The 18,868-nt window shown below is 38.5% G+C and overlaps 1 protein-coding gene across 2 annotated transcripts in view; it reads right to left on the bottom strand.

Moving 5' to 3' along the window:
* Window positions 1-18,868, bottom strand: part of UNC13C (unc-13 homolog C) — a 701,690-nt gene that overhangs the window by 394,045 nt on the left and 288,777 nt on the right. The gene's annotated exons all lie outside the window — the stretch shown is intronic.

Raw genomic sequence — 18,868 nt, 5'->3', positions numbered from 1 at the left:
TTCATGACTGGTCTCAATTTTCTGGGCATTTTTGTTTGTAATGACAAATCATTCTATCAGTGAAAGATTTCTAAAATTCCATTCTTGGATCCCTAACCTTAAGTTACTACTGGCTAGATATTCTCATGGCTCTGTATGGCCTTCTGGGTTGCCCAGTATTATACAAGTTAATAACGGACCATGATTTCAATTTCCACAATTCCTTAGTGAGTTTAAAGTAAGAAAGCAAAAGCTCATGTACCAGTGTCTACAGCAACTACCACTGATAAAATCAAACTTCTTTTTGGTATAGAAGCAACTGAAATATAGTGAAAATAATAGAAAGAGTTGTGTTCATAGCTAGTAATTGCTCTAATTTTCATTGACATGACTGTGAGTTTGCCTAACTAGTATTCTCATTTTAGTCTGAACTATTATATTTCTGAGATAGGCATACTAATATCTCATAAACTATTTAGAGATTAAATGGGATAATTTATAGGTAAGCACAATTTCTATGATAAAAGATAACATCAGTAATGTTCTTTGAACCTAATTTGTGAATGTTGAGCCCAATTTAAGTATAGAAAGTAAGACAAAAGATGAAAGGTCAACTACCACCTTTACTTATGATAAATTAATACACAATTGGACAGCAATAATTTAATGTAAATGTTCATTTATTTGAAAGTGTAATATCTGTTTCCTAGAATGGAAATATATATTCATAATAATGAGTGTGAATAGAGGAAGCTAAACTATATGAATATTCCAGTGGTAGAAAGAGCAGGCTACCTGTCTTTATCTTTTATTTTAACCTTTGAGGACCTAAACAACATTTAAAAAAGGAATTAAAAAAAAAATGAATTCCACTAAAGGTGATTTAAAAGGACATTATAAATGGTCTACACTGTTGAAACACGTCCCTGGAATAGCTACAAATTTGTAAATTGCATGAAATTAAGACGTTTTTAATTTATCAATATTGGTTTAGCTACACAGTCCATAATTCTGAAACAGTAAAATTAGCTTAGGCTGCACTAAATAGTTGAAACTATCCGATAGGCATATTTTATTCATGTATTTAATATTCATTAAATGGACAGGACAGTGGTGGCTGGAGAATGTTCCCTACAAGACACAAAGTGGCTCAAAAGTTTAGTCTGCGACAGCCAGGCAAAGAATGTCTAAAAGGTTAGAAATGTCATAAAAATGTTGACTCTCCCCCAAATTTCTAAACAGCTATTCTTATTTTTGCTGTTAATGCTCCCAAAGGCTCTAGGAAGGAGTGCTAAAGTCATGTAGAGTTAAGTATACTTTGGATTAGTTTTCTAAATTGAGGAAGAACCCATCTAACTACCATGCACAAAATAAATGCTCAAACAATAGCTGCCAAATTCAAAGCTAGAATATAAAGAGATTGTTCATCCAAAGGAATCAGGCTTCTATACTTAATGACTGCCTCTTGTTATAAAAAAAAATAATTAGGAAAGCTTGAGCATTAGCTTTGAAATTTCACTTATTCTTATGTATTATTGATGTTATTATAGAATATATATTCTAATATGCACAGGCAAAAGAGCCATAAACTGAAATAGCCAATTGGTGGACAGCAGGTTAATAGAGACATATGTTTAAGCATTTTCTCTGTTATTTCTAGAAAAAAAAATGTAGCTTTTAAAAATTTCTACTTTTGGCCTGGCGTGGTGGCTCAAGCCTGTAATCCCAGCACTTTGGTAGGCCAAGGTGGGTGGATCACGAGGTCAGGAGATCAAGACCATCCTGGCTAACACGGTGAAACCCTGTCTCTACTAAAAATACAAAAAAATTAGCCGGGCGTGGTGGCGGGCACCTGTAGTCCCAGGTACTTGGGAGGCTGAGGCAGGAGAATGGTGTGAACAGGTAGGCGGAGGTTGCAGTGATCCGAGATCACACCACTGCACTCCAGCCTGGGCGACAGAGCAAGACTCCATCTCAAAACAAAACAAAACAAACAAAATTTCTACTTTTGCATTTTTGATCAGAAGAAAATTATTCATCTTGGATTGTTTAGCTCAGAGAGAGAGACAAATTCATAATTAATTTTTGTCACTGATGTACAGGTACTTTCCATTGGCCTATTCTTTATCAAACCCACATATCTTATGTTTCTAACGAAACTCTTTATTAAATAGTTACAATTTGCCATGAATTTCCAGCCCTTTGGGTTCTTTGTCTTTGGCCTTATTTGTTTATCTAAAAGTCATCAGAGAAAACTTTAAATTAGTTTTTATATGACTCTTTCTTTAAAGTGTGTGGCAGAAGGTCTAGTAGCATCATTGAAACACAGTAATATGCCAACCAGAGATCAATAATAGATGAGAACAAAAGAGATAATGTAAATCAAATGCACTTTGTACAGTATAATATCCAAATGAAATGCATTATTGTTACTTTTAAAAATAATTACTTGACAGATAAGACAATATAATTACGGACAACACAACCATAACCCAACCTTAGACAGAGGGGCAAACTGGTTCTCTTCTACATAATTTAATGGGACAATTAACTAGAACTCATTTTTCGTTAGTTTTTATCAGACAAAACATCTACACTTCAGGTGAAATTAACAATTTTACCATCTTTATGTGGCAGTTTACAATTTTTGTGCTTTTTTCTGAAGAAGTATCTATAGATAATATCTACAAATAATTATAGAATTTATAGATATAATCTATAAATAGAAAAGTATTGAAGTTGTTATATATGTAACTTTATATATAAAACATATATAAAGTTATATTTTTGATTATATATAACTATATATAAAAAATATATTTATATATATAAATATATATAAAGTTATATATATAAAAACTTAAAACTACAGGTGTCTGCATATACATACACATACATATATAATATATACACATACATATATATGTGTGTATATATATACACATATATGTATATAATAACTTTAGCGCTCTTCCTTCTTCTCAGTTCTTTCCTTTTGCTATTTTTCTCAACAGCTCTTCCAAAACATTTCTACTCTCAAGTCAGCTACCTCACCCCCATTACCCTCCATTCTCAGCATATGATCTTATCTCTTCGAGAGGAAATAGAGGTCTTTTAAACTCAAGAGTCACATTTTCTCTCCTCTCCTACAGAAACAAAAAAACCCAAATCTGATTTGTAGTATTAGATTTCTGTGACGTAAATATTTCTAACAGCTGATTCCAAGCAAATGCCTCAAAAAATTCTTTCATATTTAACAATCACCATTATCATAGCTACCTGCATATATGTCTATTCCTTATGCTACCTCATACGGCCCAAATTTTATTAAATGTGTATTCCAAGTGTCTAACACACTGTTTGGAAACTAGCATACACTCAGTAAATAAAGGAAATACTTCTTGGGGGAGTCTAAGATACAATGATTGGCATAATTGAGTATTTAATTTGGCTCTGGGTTAATTTAATGTGTTATGAACTTCTTGCAAACTCCTGCCCTAAGGCCACAATTCTGAAAAATAACAGAAATAAACTGAATATAAAATGATAAATATCCTGTTGAATAAATCTTATGAAAAGACAAAATACACATGGCCCTTGGCTTTGGATTTGGAATTATTAGAAAACAAAGGCTGTATTTCCATCATTAGATAACAGAATTTAGTTAACCTACATGCCACGTGCACTTAGTCAGCATAAAGCAAGAACATGAATGCCAACTATAAATAGAAGAAATATATAAAGAGTTTCACTTTCAAATAAAGTAAAAGTGCACAGTAACTAGTGATGCTTCAGTGACATGGTTTGGCTGTGTCCCCACCCAAATCTCATCTTGAATTTTAGCTCCCATAATTCCCAAGTGTTTTGGGAGGGACCTGGTGGGAGATAACTGAATCATGAGGGCAGTTGCCCCATACTGTTCTCATGGTAGTGAATAAGTATCACGAGATCTGATGGCTTTATAAGAAGAAACCCTTTTCATTTGGTTCTCATTCTTTCTCTTGGCCTGATACCATGTAAGACCTGCCTTTCACCTTCCGCCATGATTGTGAGGCCTCCCCAGCCATGTGGGACTGTGAGTCCAGTAAATCTCTTTTCTTTGTAAATTACCCAGTCTTGGGTATGTCTTTATCAGCAGTTTGACAACGGACTAATACACTTGGGTAGAGGACAAAATCGTGAGGGTGAATCCTGATCTGCCACTTACTAACTGGCATGGTTTGAATGTTTGCATCCCATTGAAAGTCATATATTGAAACTTAATCCCCAATGTGATAATGTTAAAAGATGAGGCCTTTGGGAAGTGGCTAGGTCATGAAAGCAGAGCCCTCAACAATGGGATTAGTGGCTTTATAGGCTCAAGGGAGCTCACTTGCCCCTTCTACTGTGTGAAGATGCAGTGGGAAGTCAGCAGTCTGCAACCCGGAAGATCGCCCTCAACAGGCCCTGACTGTGCTGAAACCCTCATCTTGGGCTTCCCACCTTCAGAACTGTGGGTAATAAATCTGTGTTGTTTATAAGTCACCCAGTTTATGGTACTTTCTTATGCAACTGAAATAGACTAAGATCCTAACCTTTTAGTCTTGAGCTAGTTCATTTATCTCTCTCAGCCTTAGCTTCCTCATCTGAAAAACAGTTGGAAATAGTAGTAGTGTCTCTCTTAACAGTATCAGGACTCAAAGAGATAATGCATATAGCTGTAATAATAGTAATGGAACAAGTGTAGTGATTTCAGAATGCCAAAAAGGTGAAGGCTTAGGCATTTATTAAAGAACTTCAGGCCAGGAGTGGTGGCTTACACCTGTAATCCCAGCACTTTTGGAGGCCAAGGCGGGCGGATCACTTGAGGTCAAGAGTTCGTAACCAGCCTGGCAAACATGGTGAAACTCCATGTCTACCAAAAAAATACAAAAAATTAGCCGGGTGTGGTGATGCACGTCTGTAGTTCCAGTTACTTAGGAAGCTGAGGCAGGAGAATGGCTTGAACCCAGCAGGCGAAGGTTGCAGTGAGCCGAGAATGTGCCACTGCACTCCAACCTGGGAGACAGAGTGGGACTTTGTCTCAAAATAAAAATAATAATAATAATTTCACATTAGTAAGAAATTTTAGGGGTTTGAGCTTCAAAATCACTTGACCTCTGAAACCACTCCTGGAAAACTCTCACTTGGACGGTTTCTGCAGTAGGCTGGATGCTCTATATCTATTTGCTAGATGAGGGACAATGAAGAGCTTAAAGATGAAAGAAATTTGAGTTTAAAAAAAGCTAGAGAAAAATAACTTATTTATTTATTTATTTATTTATTGACATCCATAAAGCCTTACCTGCACTTGAAATTGATCGACCCAGAGAAAGTGGGTGGTTAACATCCATGGAAAGCATTCAGAGGGTCTGATATTGAGGCATTTGTGTACTCCTTTCTTTCTCTAGGAGCCTCTCTGACATGGGAAATAGGTCTTTACTGCTTTTTTTCTTTATTTCCCAGTAAAAAGATGTAGGTGGGCCTGCTTTCATTGTCTCTCTGCTTTTTGCCCCCATGACATCATGTGGGTGGACATTCAGTTGCCATTCTCTACCCATTTCCTTTCAGATGTCTTACATCCAGGATAATATGAACCCTCCTTTTTTAACATGCCTGCAGTCTTTTCAAGGAACAGACCTGCAACTCCCCCAGTCTTCAAGTTAGCAGCCTCCTTTTTCTTGTAGTATCAAAGCCACACACTCCTTATTTTTCGCAAACAACAAAGGACTGACATTTAACAGAAGGTAATTGGAGGAGCACAAATCTAACATAACATCATCTCCCATTCGTGTAGGTGAAAGCCTGTAGGTAACTCTGTCGCTGACAGTGGGAAAAGAGGAGAAGGTCGCCCATTTCCCAAGGAACTACCACTTCTCTAAAATGACCAGTGTCAGGGAGTCTGGCACCAACAGCAAACAAAAAACTGCCAGACTGTCTTTTCTCTTCTGCCTATAGCATCCCCACCATATTCAATCATCTCATTATTGGTAAATGCAAACTTTTAGAACAAATTTGAAAACAAGCATGTTTTAAAAATAAAAAATCAGGAATGCGCTCACATAACAGTATGTTAAAGCGACTATATCTCATCGGCATTTTCTCGACGTTTTCCAGTCACCACAGAGTCAAAAGCTATCTATATTGTTTCGGGGAACAAATCAATTATAATTTAAAATGTGCTCAATTTTCAAAATATTTTGACTAAGCAAGGAAAAAGAGAAGAAACCAAGAGAGTTATGGAAGGAGGAAGATATTTTTCTTTGTATCACATTTAGTTACATAGATTTCCTCATATACTTTTCAAAACAAATACAAAGCAAAAGAAAATGAAACATCAAAATTTTCAAAACTAGATTGATTTTTATTTCTATTTTTTCATAACCCAGACTCTGACTTCTAGGAACTTTGCTAATGCAACTAGTTCACAGTGTTGTTCAGGGCTGGCCCGGTGCTCACAGCTAGGCTACATTGTTCTTTTCTTGGACATGAACAATTTCAAAGAGCACCAACCTTAGACATGGTCACCTGCGACAGTGTTAAAGTAAGACAAACAAGGCCACTTCCTTATTTTTCCTAAGCATAGACAAAACATAGCACTCTGTAAACCACAAAATATCAAATATTCCCTCTTTCAACTAATATGCATGGCCATTGTTTCTTTAGGATGTATAATTGTCCTCTTTTATCCTCAGGGAATGCATTCCAAAGCCCTCAGGAATACCTGAAACCTCAGATAGTACCCAACTCTATCTTTATTGTATAGTGTTTTCTTGTTGCTGTTGTCATTGTTTTATTTTATTTTAATCTGATCACCAAGAAAGCTCCTAAGTGACTATGGGATAAGTAGCATCTATAGGGTGGATACACTGACAAAGGGATGATTTTCCATCCAAGAAGGATAGCAGATTTAATCACGCTACTAAAAATGGTAAGCAACTTAAAACTTTTACTTTGTTTATTTCCAGGATTTCTTATTTAATATTTTTGGACCATACTGCAGAGAACTGAAACTGGAAAGTGAAACCACTAATAAGGAGGGACTACTGTAAAGCTGTGGCTTCAGTCAACTCTGCCTTCCTTCTAGATTAGATATTTACAGACACAAAATCATAGAATTGTCCTCACTTCCACACAACACCCCATCCAGAGTACAGCTCTGTGTTCTAGCACCGTCTTGCCAACATACCCTACAGTCACCCTGGTGTATGTTCTCCCTCACAGTAATGAGTAATAAAACATACTGTTTGAAACTACAGGTGTGCTCCTGGTGGTCTCTAGCTGGAGGTCATTGACAAGTATTATTAACTGTTTTCACACATGATGAAAATGACGCTCAGGGAAGTTTTAAAAACATTACAGTTGCAATAAGACTGGAAGTCAGATTATTTTTAAGTAGCTCAACACTATGAAAAGACATGCATTGATATCCATTGAGTATGTTATGTAGAATACCTCTACGGCATTATGCAAGGCATATTCGTCCTCTTAGTCTCTCTCCAGCAGCCAACCCCAACACCTGAAAATGCTCCATTATTAGTCTGTTCCTTTGGGTTAAGGAACTGACGGTTGCATTCGTTTCCCTTTTAGTGTTGTTGAAAATTCAATGCAATAACATGCTGGGATAGAGGTGGTAGAGATACGGAAGGGGGTCAGGGAAGTGCCTGAAGGGGAAGGGTGTGGTCCCTGGCTAGGGCTCCACCCCTGGGCCTCTGCCCAGGGACCTAAGTGAGGACAGCATTTTTGCTTTCCTCCTCAAATGTTGCATTTCCCAAGACAACCCTGGCCCACCACGCCCCCATCCTGTGCCTATAAAAACCCTAAGGCCCTAGCCAGCAGACACACAGGCAGCTGGATGTGGAGAGGAGCACATCAGTAGAGGAACACATAGGCGGCTGGACATCCAGATAAACACATTGGTAGAAAGAGACACAAGTGGCTGGATGTTGAGAGGACACCAAAGGGAGCACACCAGGTGGAAGAGCACAGGACAGACATCAGCCCGCCGGCAGGCCATCAACTGACAGAACGTGGTGGAGTTTGGCCAGGGCAGTTAAAGGAGAGCCCAGGCCTCCAAGCCGCCTGGCTCCAGGGGAAAACCATCTCCCTTCTGACTCCCCTATCTGCTGAGAGGTACTTCCACTCAGTAAAACCTTGCACTCATTCTCCAAACCCACCTGTGATCCAATTCGTCCAGTACACCAAGAAAGGAACCCTGAGATACAGAAAGCCTTCTGTCCTTGCGATAAGAGAGGGATCTAATTGAGCTAACACAGGCCACCTACAGGCAGCTAAACTTAAAGAGCATCCTGTAAAGAGCATCCACGCCCACTGGGGCTTCAACTGTAAACATTCACCACTAGACACTGCCGTGGGGCTCCCTACCCATCTGTGTACTCCCCTAGAGGTCTGAGCAATGGGGCCTATCACACGCCCTGCAAGGAGGACATGGGAACTTTTCCCGTTTCAGGAGCATTGAGGATTTATTGGCGGTTGGCTGTAGATGGCGGGTGCTGAGGGGTTATCATGGTGGGGAACTCTGGGAGGCTACAGTCCAGGCAGCATAGAATGTCTACAATTCAGGGGTCGCATATGTGCTTTCTCCCATATGAGAAAGTGAGACAGCACTGAAAATAAAATTCAGTAACTTTCCTTTTCTTCCCCCTAGGACTGACTTTGCAAATTTATTTGTAAGTTAGCAAAGAACACCAGGCTGAGTTCAGAGACCTGATTTCTAATCCTGCTTACACTACTCACTTGATTCTTTTTGATGAGACACTAAATCTTCTGAAATCAGCCAAAGCAATAGACTGAGTTTCCCAATCCATTAATCTCGAAGCTCCTTTAATAGCATATGCTTATATGGAAAGATGATATTTAAAGCATAACTGGTTATTTCTAGTTGTAGTTCTTGCTCCTTCATCCATTAGTTTAACAACATTTGTTAAGTAGCCCCTTTGCTTAAATATGTGTTAAGTAGCACTGGATAAAAGGAATCCTACTTCTAAGTTTCCTGAGTACTCATTACTTAAACATATATTGTAAAATTGTTATTGAAAGAGTAAAATGTCAAAAGTTTCTAAGATACATGTGCACATCTGTTCATCTAAGTTATATATTACAAAATAAGGTTGAGTCCAGGAAAAATACCACTTACTTTCCTTGCAGAACCCAGAATAAAGCTCCTACCCACAATAGATGCTCAATATATACAAATATTTGACTGTCTTAATATATGATTTTGAAATGTGGTAATAGGGCAACAAAGAAAGGAGAATCAATATCTAATTTGCAAACAAGAATATGTTAGTCAGATTTTATTAATGCTATGAATTTATTGATTGCTTGTCTTAGGACACATAAGTTCAACATAATGTCAGTGGGAAGCACACAGAACTAAAGAACACATCTCACAAAATGCTACTTTGCTGAACGTTTGGTGAAATATTTTCTGGCCTCGTGCAGGTGCTTGAAATTTCTAGTTAGGAATTAAAAGTAGGCAGAATGTTTATTCAGTGAGACTCTGGGATTCCTTCTTTGGAGATGTGTAAGGAAAGTGCCATGATTATTTGCATTTTTTCCAATCTCTGTAGCTGTCTCTTTTCTACACTGAAAGGATAATCAAGGAAAATATTTTACATATGATGTCTCTTCTACATATGACTCACTCTGCAGACAACCTTCATCCCAGCCAACATGGCCTTTTTCTAGTTTAAAGCTACCACTGAGGTGCCACAGCAAGTTCCTTACGAGTTATGTTAACATAATTCAGGGTCACAACCTGCTCCTCCATTTATTATAATTAAATTATTTCACCACCAAATGCTTTTTCCAAAAAGAATAAAATGTCTTTTTAGGTGATGAGACGCAAATGAACTAATTAAAGAAAAAGCAGGTGAACTCTGGCTGCTGCCACTGATTTTATTGAAGGAATATAAATCAGGTCTCTTTTCTCATTTTTCTCCCTGTTTCCATTTGATCTCCTTCTCACCACCCTGCGGCTATCAGTTTTGGGCCAAGAAGCTGGTAAAATCTAGGAACTACCATCAAGTACAATTAGCTAGAGAGGGCATTAGATGAAGCTCTTTGGGGAATTGACTGGACATTTCCATGCATCTCTGAACCCGCAAGGAAGCATTGGAGCAGTGAGTGGGATTTCACCATCACCTGGTCTAGTTCCACTTGACTGAAGGTGCACAGGTCACAGACCCAAGACTTCATGGTAAGGAAACACCTAATTTAAATAAATTTGAAGTAACTTTACATATTCTGTCTTTTGCACGGGTCACTGGTCAGACCACATGTAGAGAATTTAATTTCTTTTAGCATGTGTATGCTGATAGACTATAATTATTCAGAAAAGAATTAGCAAAATCAACACAGTACTAGAAACCTGTAGAAAACTAGATAATTACTTTTCAGTACATGAAAAATTGTCATATTTAATAGAATTTATTAAATATTTTCTACATAAGTAAGATATGGTTTAATGGGTAAAAATTACAAGGAAAAACACCTTGGCTTAAATTTTAATTCATGAACTAGCATTTTGAAATCATGAGTTAAACTGCCTACCAAGGGTTTAAAGTTTCCCTGGAAATGTTACGAGATTGAATGGTCATTTTATAAAGAAAATCGTAGAACTTTCTTACATTTAGAGGGGGCTGAATTAGCTATACCTTCTATTGAACACTGATTTTCTTAGCTTTTTATTCTTTCCTTTTCTTCAGTGTTGGCATTCATGAAATTATCTCATATATATTGTCATCACTGCCATTTTTGGGGGCTTAAAACAATGAATAAGAGAAATTTTTTAAGGTAATGTCACTGATTCTGTAGGGAGAATTTCAAATTTTATTGATAGTTATCACGGAAAGTTATGAAGTTAAATACACATACTTGTAGAACCTCTTTCTGATCAATATGAGAGTGTGAATTTTAGGGAAAAAGTAAAAATGGATTTAAAAAACCCCTCCCTGGCGCCCAAGATGCCGAATAGGAACAGCTCCAGTCTCCAGCTCCCAGCATGAGCGACACAGAAGATGGGTGATTTCTGCAGTTTCATCTGAGGTACCAGCTTCATCTCACTGGGCGTGTTGGACAGTTGGCGCTGGTCTGCAGATGCAGCCTGATCGGCAACAGCTGAAGCAGGGCCAGGCATTGCCTCACCTGGGAAGCGCAAGGGGGAAGGGAATTCCTTTTCCTAACCAAAGGAAATTGAGACACACAACATCTGGAAAATTGGGTAACCTCCACCCTAATACTGTGCTTTACCAAGGGTCTTAGCAAATGGCACACCAGGAGATTATATTCCACACCTGGCCCAGAGGGTCCCATGCCCACTGAGCCTCCCTCACTGCTAGCACAGCAGTCTGAGATCTAACTGCAAGGCAGCAGCGAGGCTGGGGAAGCACCCGCCATTGCTGAGGCTTAAGTAGGTAAACAAAGCCTCCGGGAAGCTCGAATTGGGTGGAGCCCACCACAGCTCAAGGAGGCCGGCCTGCCTCTCTAGACTCCTCCTCTGGGAACAGGGCATAGCCAAACAAAAAGCAGCAGAAACCTCAGCAGAGGTAAATGCCCCTGTCTGACAGCTTTTAAGAGAGCAGTGGATCTCCCAGCACGGAGGTTGAGTCTGAGAACGGACAGACTGCCTCCTCAAGTGGGTCCCTGACCCCTGAGTAACCTAACTGGGAGACATCCCCCACTAGGTGCAGACTGACACCTCACACCTCACACAGCAGGGTACACCCCTGAGACGAAGCTTCCAGAGTGAGAATCAGACAACAACACTCGCTGTTCAGCAATATTCTATCTTCTGCAGCCTCTGCTGCTGATACCCAGGCAAACAGGGTCAGGAATGGACCTCAAGCAAACTCCAACAGACCTACAGCTGAGGGTCCTGACTGTGAGAAGGAAAACTAACAAACAGAAAGGACACCCACACCAAAACCCCATCAGTACGTCACCATCATCAAAGACCAAAGGCAGATAAAACCACAAAGATGGGGAAAAAGCAGCGCAGAAAAGCTGGAAATTCAAACAATCAGAGCGCATCTCCCCCTCCAAAGGAACGCGGCTCATTGCCAGCAATGGAACAAATCTGGACGAAGAATGACTTTGACAAGTTGAGAGAAGCAGCCTTCAGTTGATCAAACTTCTCAGAGCTAAAGGAAGAACTATGTAACCAGCGCAAAGAAACTAAAAACCTTGAAAAAAGATTTGACGAATGGCTAACTAGAATAACCAATGTAGACAAGTCCTTAAAAGAACTGATAGAGATGAAAACACGAGAACTATGTGACAAATGTAGAAGCTTCAGTAACCAACTCGATCAACTGGAAGAAAGAGTATCAGCGATTGAAGATCAAATGAATGAAATGAAGTGAGAAGGGAAGTGTAGAGAAAAAAGAGTAAAAAGAAATGAACAAAGTCTCCAAGAAATATGGGATTATGTGAAAAGACCAAATCTACATCTGACTGGTGTGCCTGAAAGTGACAGGGAAAATGGAAGCAAGCTGGAAAACACTCTGTAGGATATCATCCAGGAGAACTTCCCCAACCTAGTAAGGCAGGCCAACATTCAAACTCCGGAAATACAGAGAATGCCACAAAGATACTCCTTGAGAAGAGCAACTCCAAGACACATAATTGTCAGATTCACCAAAGTTGAAATGAAGGAAAAAATGTTAATGGCAGCCAGAGAGAAAGGTTGGGTTACCCACAAAGGGAAGCCATCAGACTAACAGCAGATCTCTCAGCAGAAACTCTCCAAGCCAGAAGAGAGTGGGGACCAATATTCAACATTCTTAAAGAAAAGAATTTTCAACCCAGAATTTCACATCCAGCCAAACTAATTTTCATAAGTGAAAGAGAAATAAAATCCTTTACAGACAAGCAAATGCTTAGAGATTTTTCCACCACCAGGCCTGCCCTACAAGAGATCCTGAAGGAAGCCCTAAACATGGAAAGGAACAACAGGTACCAGCCATTGCAAAAACATGTCAAAATGTAAAGTCCATTGATGCTAGGAAGAAACTGCATCAACTAGCTGACAAAATAACCAGCTAATATCATAATGACAAGATCAAGTTCACATATAATATTAACCTTAAATGTAAATGGACTAAATGCTCCAATTAAAAGACACAGACTGGCAAACTGGATAAAGAGTCAAGACCTATCCGTTTGCTGTGTTCAGGAGACCCATCTCACATGCAGAGACATACATAGGCTCAAAATAAAGGGATGGAGGAAGATCTACCAAGCAAATGGAGAACAAAAAAAAGCAGGGGTTGCAATCCTAGTCTCTGATAAAACAGACTTTAAACCAACAAAGATCAAAAGAGACAAAGCAGGCCATTACATAATGGTAAAGGGATCAATTCATCAGGAAGAGCTAACTATCCTAAATATATATGCACCCAATACAGGAGCACCCAGATTCATAAAGCAAGTCCTTAGAGACTTACAAAGAGACTTAGACTCCCATACAATAATAATGGGAGACTTTAACATCCCACTGTCAACATTAGACAGATCAACGAGACAGAAAGTTAACAAGGATATCCAGGAATTGAACTCAACTCTGCACCAAGCAGACCTAATAGACATCTACAGAACTCTCCACCCCAAATCAACAGAATATACATTCTTCTCAGCACCACATCGCACTTTTTCCATAATTGACCACATAGGTGGAAAGCACTCCTCAGCAAATGTAAAAGCACAGAAATTATGACAAACTGTCTCTCAGACCACAGTGCAATCAAACTAGAACTCAGGACTAAGAAACTCAATCAAAACCGCTCAACTACATGGAAACTGAACAACCTGCTCCTGAATGACTACTGGGTACATAAGGAAATGAAGGCAGAAATAAAGATGTTCTTTGAAACCAATGAGAACAAAGATACAACATACCAGAATCTCTGGGACACATTTAAAGCAGTGTGTAGAGGGAAATTTATAGCACTAAATGCCCACAAGAGAAAGCAGGAAAGATCTAAAATTGACACCCTAACATCACAACTAAAAGAACTAGAGAAGCAAGAGCAAACACATTCAAAAGCTAGCAGAAGGCAAGAAATAATTAAGATCAGAGCAGAACTGAAGGAGATAGAGACACAAAAAACCCTCCAAAAAATCAATGAATCCAGGAGTTGGTTTTTTGAAAAGATCAACAAAATTGATCGACCGCTAGCAAGACTAATAAAGAAGAAAAGAGAGAAGAATCAAATAGATGCAATAAAAAATGATAAAGGGGATATCACCACTGACCCCACAGAAATACAAACTACCATCAGAGAATACTATAAACACCTCTATGCAAATAAACTAGAAAACCTAGAAGAAATGGATAATTTCCCGGACACTTACACTCTCCCAAGACTAAACCAGGAAGAAGTGGAATCCCTGAATAGACCAAAAGCAGGCTCTGAAATTGAGGTGATAATTAATAGCACACCAACCAAAAAAAGTCCAGGACCAGATGGATTCACAGCTGAATTCTACCAGAGGTACAAGGAGGAGTTTGTACCATTCCTTCTGAAACTATTTCAATCAATAGAAAAAGAGGGAATCCCCTCTGACTCATTTTATAAGGCCAACATCATGCTGATACCAAGCCTGACAGAGACACAACAAAAAAAGGGAATTTTAGACTAATATCCCTCATGAACATCAATGCCAAAATCCTCAATAAAATACTGGCAAACCGAATCAAGCACATCAAAAAGCTTATCCACCATGATCAAGTGGGTTTCATCCCTGGGATGCAAGGCTGGTTCAACATTCGCAAATCAATAAACGTAATCCAGCATATAAACAGAATCAAAGACAAAAACCACATGATTATCTTAATAGATGCAGAAAAGGCCTTTGATAAAATTCAACAGCCCTTCACGCTAAAAACTCTCAACAAATTCCGTATTGATGGAATGTATCTCAAAATAATAAGAGCTACTTATGACAAATCCACAGCCAATATCATACTGAATGGGTAAAATCTGGAAGCATTCCCTTTGAAAACTGGCACAAGACAGGGATGCCCTCTCTCACCACTCCTATTCAACATAAGTGTTGGAAGTTCTGGCTAGGGCAATCGGGCAAGAGAAAGAAATAAACATATTCAGTTAGCAAAAGAAGAAGTCAAATCGTCCCTGTTTGCAGATGACATGATTGTATATTTAGAAAACCCCGTCGTCTCAGCCCAAAATCTCCTTAAACTGATAAGCAATTTCAGCAAAGTCTCAGGATACAAAATCAATGTGCAAAAATCACAAGCATTCTTATACACCAGTAACAAACAAACAGAGAGCCAAATCATAACTGAACTCCCGTTCACAATAGCTTCAAAGGGAATAAAATACCTAGGAATCCAACTTACAAGGGATGTCAAGGACCTCTTCAAGGAGAACTACAAACCACTGCTCAGTGAAATAAAAGAGGACACAGACAAATTGAAGAACATACCATGCTCATGGATAGGAAGAATCAATATCGTGAAAATGGCCATACTGCCCAAGGTAATTTATAGATTCAATGCCATCCCCATCAAGCTACCAATGAGTTTCTTCACAGAATTGGAAAAAACTGCTTTAAAGTTCATATGGAACCAAAACAGAGCCCGCATTGCCAAGACAATCCTTACCCAAAATAACAAAGCTGGAGGCATCATGCTACCTGACTTCAAACTATACTACAAGGCTACAGTAACCAAAACAGCATGGTACTGGTATCAAAACAGAAATATAGACCAATGGAACAGAACAGAGCCCTCAGAAATAATACCACACATCTACACCCATCTGATCTTTGATAAACCTGACAAAAACAAGAAATGGGGAATGGATTCCATATTTAATAAATGGTGCTGGGAAAATTGGCTAGCCACAAGTAGAAAGCTGAAACAGGATCATTTCCTTACTCCTTATGCAAAAATTAATTCAAGATGGATGAGAGACTTAAACATTAGACCTAAAACCATAAAAACCCTAGAAGAAACCCTAGGTAATACCATTCAGGACATAGGCATGGGCAAGGACTTCATGTCTAAAACACCAAAAGCAATGGCAGCAAAAGCCAAAATTGACAAATGGGATATGATTAAACTAAAGGGCTTCTGCAAAGCAAAAGAAACTACCATCAGAGTGAACAGGCAACCTACAGAATGGGAGAACATTTTTGCAATCTACTCATCTGACGAAGGGCTAATATCCAGAACCTATAAAGAACTCAATCAAATTTTCAAGAAAAAAGCAAATGACCCCATCAAAAAGTGGGCAAAGGATATGAACAGACACTTCTCAACAGAAGACATTCATACAGTGAACAGACACATGAAAAAATGCTTATCATTACTTGCCATCAGAGAAATGCAAATCAAAACCACAATGAGATACCATCTCTCACCAGTTAGAATGGCAATCATTAAAAAATCAGAAAACAACAGGTGCTGGAGAGGATGTGGAGAAATAGGAACACTTTTACACTGTTGGTGGGACTGTAAACTAGTTAGACCATTGTGGAAAACAGTGTGGCGATTCCTCAAGGATCTAGAACTAGAAATACCATTTGACTCAGTCATCCCATTACTGGAGATACACCCAAAGGATTATAAGTCATGCTGCTATAAAGACACATGCACCCGTATGTTTATTGTGGCACTATTCACAATAGCAAAGACTTGGAATCAACCCAAATGTCCATCAGTGACAGACTGGATTAAGAAAATGTGGCACATATACACCATGGAATACTATACAGTCATAAAAAAGGAAGAGTTTGTGTCCTTTGTAGGGACATGGATGCGGCTGGAAACCATCATTCTCAGCAAACTATCACAAGAACAGAAAACCAAATACCGCATGTTCTCACTCATAGGTGGGAATTGAACAATGAGATCACTTGGACACAGGAAGGGGATCATCACACACCGGGTCCTATTGCGCGGAGGGGAGGGGGGAGATATAGCATTAGGAGATATACCTAATGTAAATGACGTGTTAATGGGTGCAGCACACCAACATGGCACATGTATACATATGTAACAAACCTGCGCATTGTGCACATGTACCCTAGAACTTAAAGTATAATAAAAAATAAATAAATAAAATAATAATCCTAACCAAAAAAAAAAAAAAACCCTCCCTGTGACATGCATACCCACCTTCATTGTTCTGCACTATTTTTGATTCTTCCAATTTACATGTGCATTTTAATGAATGTCAATGAAAATTTTGAATTGCATAATTTATCTAACAAATATGGAATAATAAGTGTTGTTTTGAGAAATGGAAATAGATGATGAACATGTTTCTAAAGTTTAATGAATGGCTAGCATCTGTCCTTTCTGAAAGACTAGAAAAATGAATTCATTTCTTAGGTATGAAGAGCATCATTTTTTTCTCTAAGGAATTTAAGCCATTTTTTTTTTTAGATGACAGTGTGTTTTCTATTTTCTTAAATGTCATTGCCCTAATATGCTTATTTCTTAAGATGCCTGTACACAATTCACTTTTTAAACAATTGGGCTGAATATTAATTGGATTATGAGATTTTGCATGTAAATTCAATGAGTAATATCAAGTCAATCCCCCTTCCTTTAAAATATTTATTCTTGGCCGGGCGCGGTGGCTCAAGCCTGTAATCCCAGCAATTTGGGAGGCCGAGACGGGCGGATCACGAGGTCAGGAGATCGAGACCATCCTGGCTAACACGGTGAAACCCCGTCTCTACCAAAAATACAAAAACTAGCCGGGCGAGGTGGCGGGCGCCTGTAGTCCCAGCTACCCAGGAGGCTGAGGCAGGAGAATGGCGTAAACCCAGGAGGCAGAGCTTGCAGTGAGCTGAGATCTGGCCACTGCACTCCAGTCCGGGCGACAGAGCAAGACTCCGCCTCAAAAAAAAAAAAAATAAATAAATAAATAAATAAATAAATAAAAATAAAAAATAAAAATATTTATTCTTAACTATACTTTTTATTTTTCAAATAAAGAACACCACTTGTTTTGCTTTTAAAAATGCACTTGTTAACCATTAACATAGCCTCAATCTGATCTGATCTTGTATGAATACTAATCAGGTAGTGAAAACTTTAGAATGTATATGATCGTGACTACAAGTCAGCTGTGACAGCAATTCTGATTTAATCGTTCACATTTTCCTCTTCCCCTCCCTTCAGTGTCAAGCTATCTATATGTCTTACATTGACTACATCCATATAAACAATAAACAGAGGGCACAATATTTAGATGTGAAAAAAATATGATTTGCAAATGAACTTCATGTTGAAATACAATTTTTTGGCAATTTTTAAGCAACACTACCAAATAGAGTAGTGAAAAGTCAATTATGTGTATTTTAGAATGTGGTGCATCAGCATTTCTAGACCTAAAGTAGCAAATAAAGGATTTTTTTGAAAATAAAAAATTTAAGGTAACTTATAAAAATCAAAGTGGCATGTACTCATTCAAGAGTGTGAAAGGATGGAAAGTCATTAATATTTATTGGGCATCTACCATGTTCCAGGCTCTTAGCTGAGACTATTACGTTTAGCCTTTCCAATAACCTTGTAAGGTAAATTTTGTTATTTCTGCCCATACAGTGGAGAAAAGTAAAGCCTCAAGAAGTTAAAATATTTTCTCAAAGTCACATACCTGGTAAGTTACATTTGTTGTTGACATTCAAACCCAAGCCATCCCATTTCCAAGGCCTGTGCAGAAACTGTAGAAGGACATGGATCCTGCCAGACAGGCACCAGATAGGCTTGAAAAAAGAATTCCAGTTGCTGCTAATGCAGGAGCATGTCTTAAGCCCTGTTTGGGGAACCTGATTTTACATATTCCCACTTACCTCATGGAACTATTATGAT

This window comes from Rhinopithecus roxellana, chromosome 5 (genome assembly GCF_007565055.1).
Source record: "Rhinopithecus roxellana isolate Shanxi Qingling chromosome 5, ASM756505v1, whole genome shotgun sequence".
Lineage (NCBI taxonomy): Eukaryota > Metazoa > Chordata > Mammalia > Primates > Cercopithecidae > Rhinopithecus > Rhinopithecus roxellana.
The sequence above is the reverse complement of the archived record's forward strand: the minus strand, read 5'-3'. Positions and strand labels throughout refer to the sequence as shown.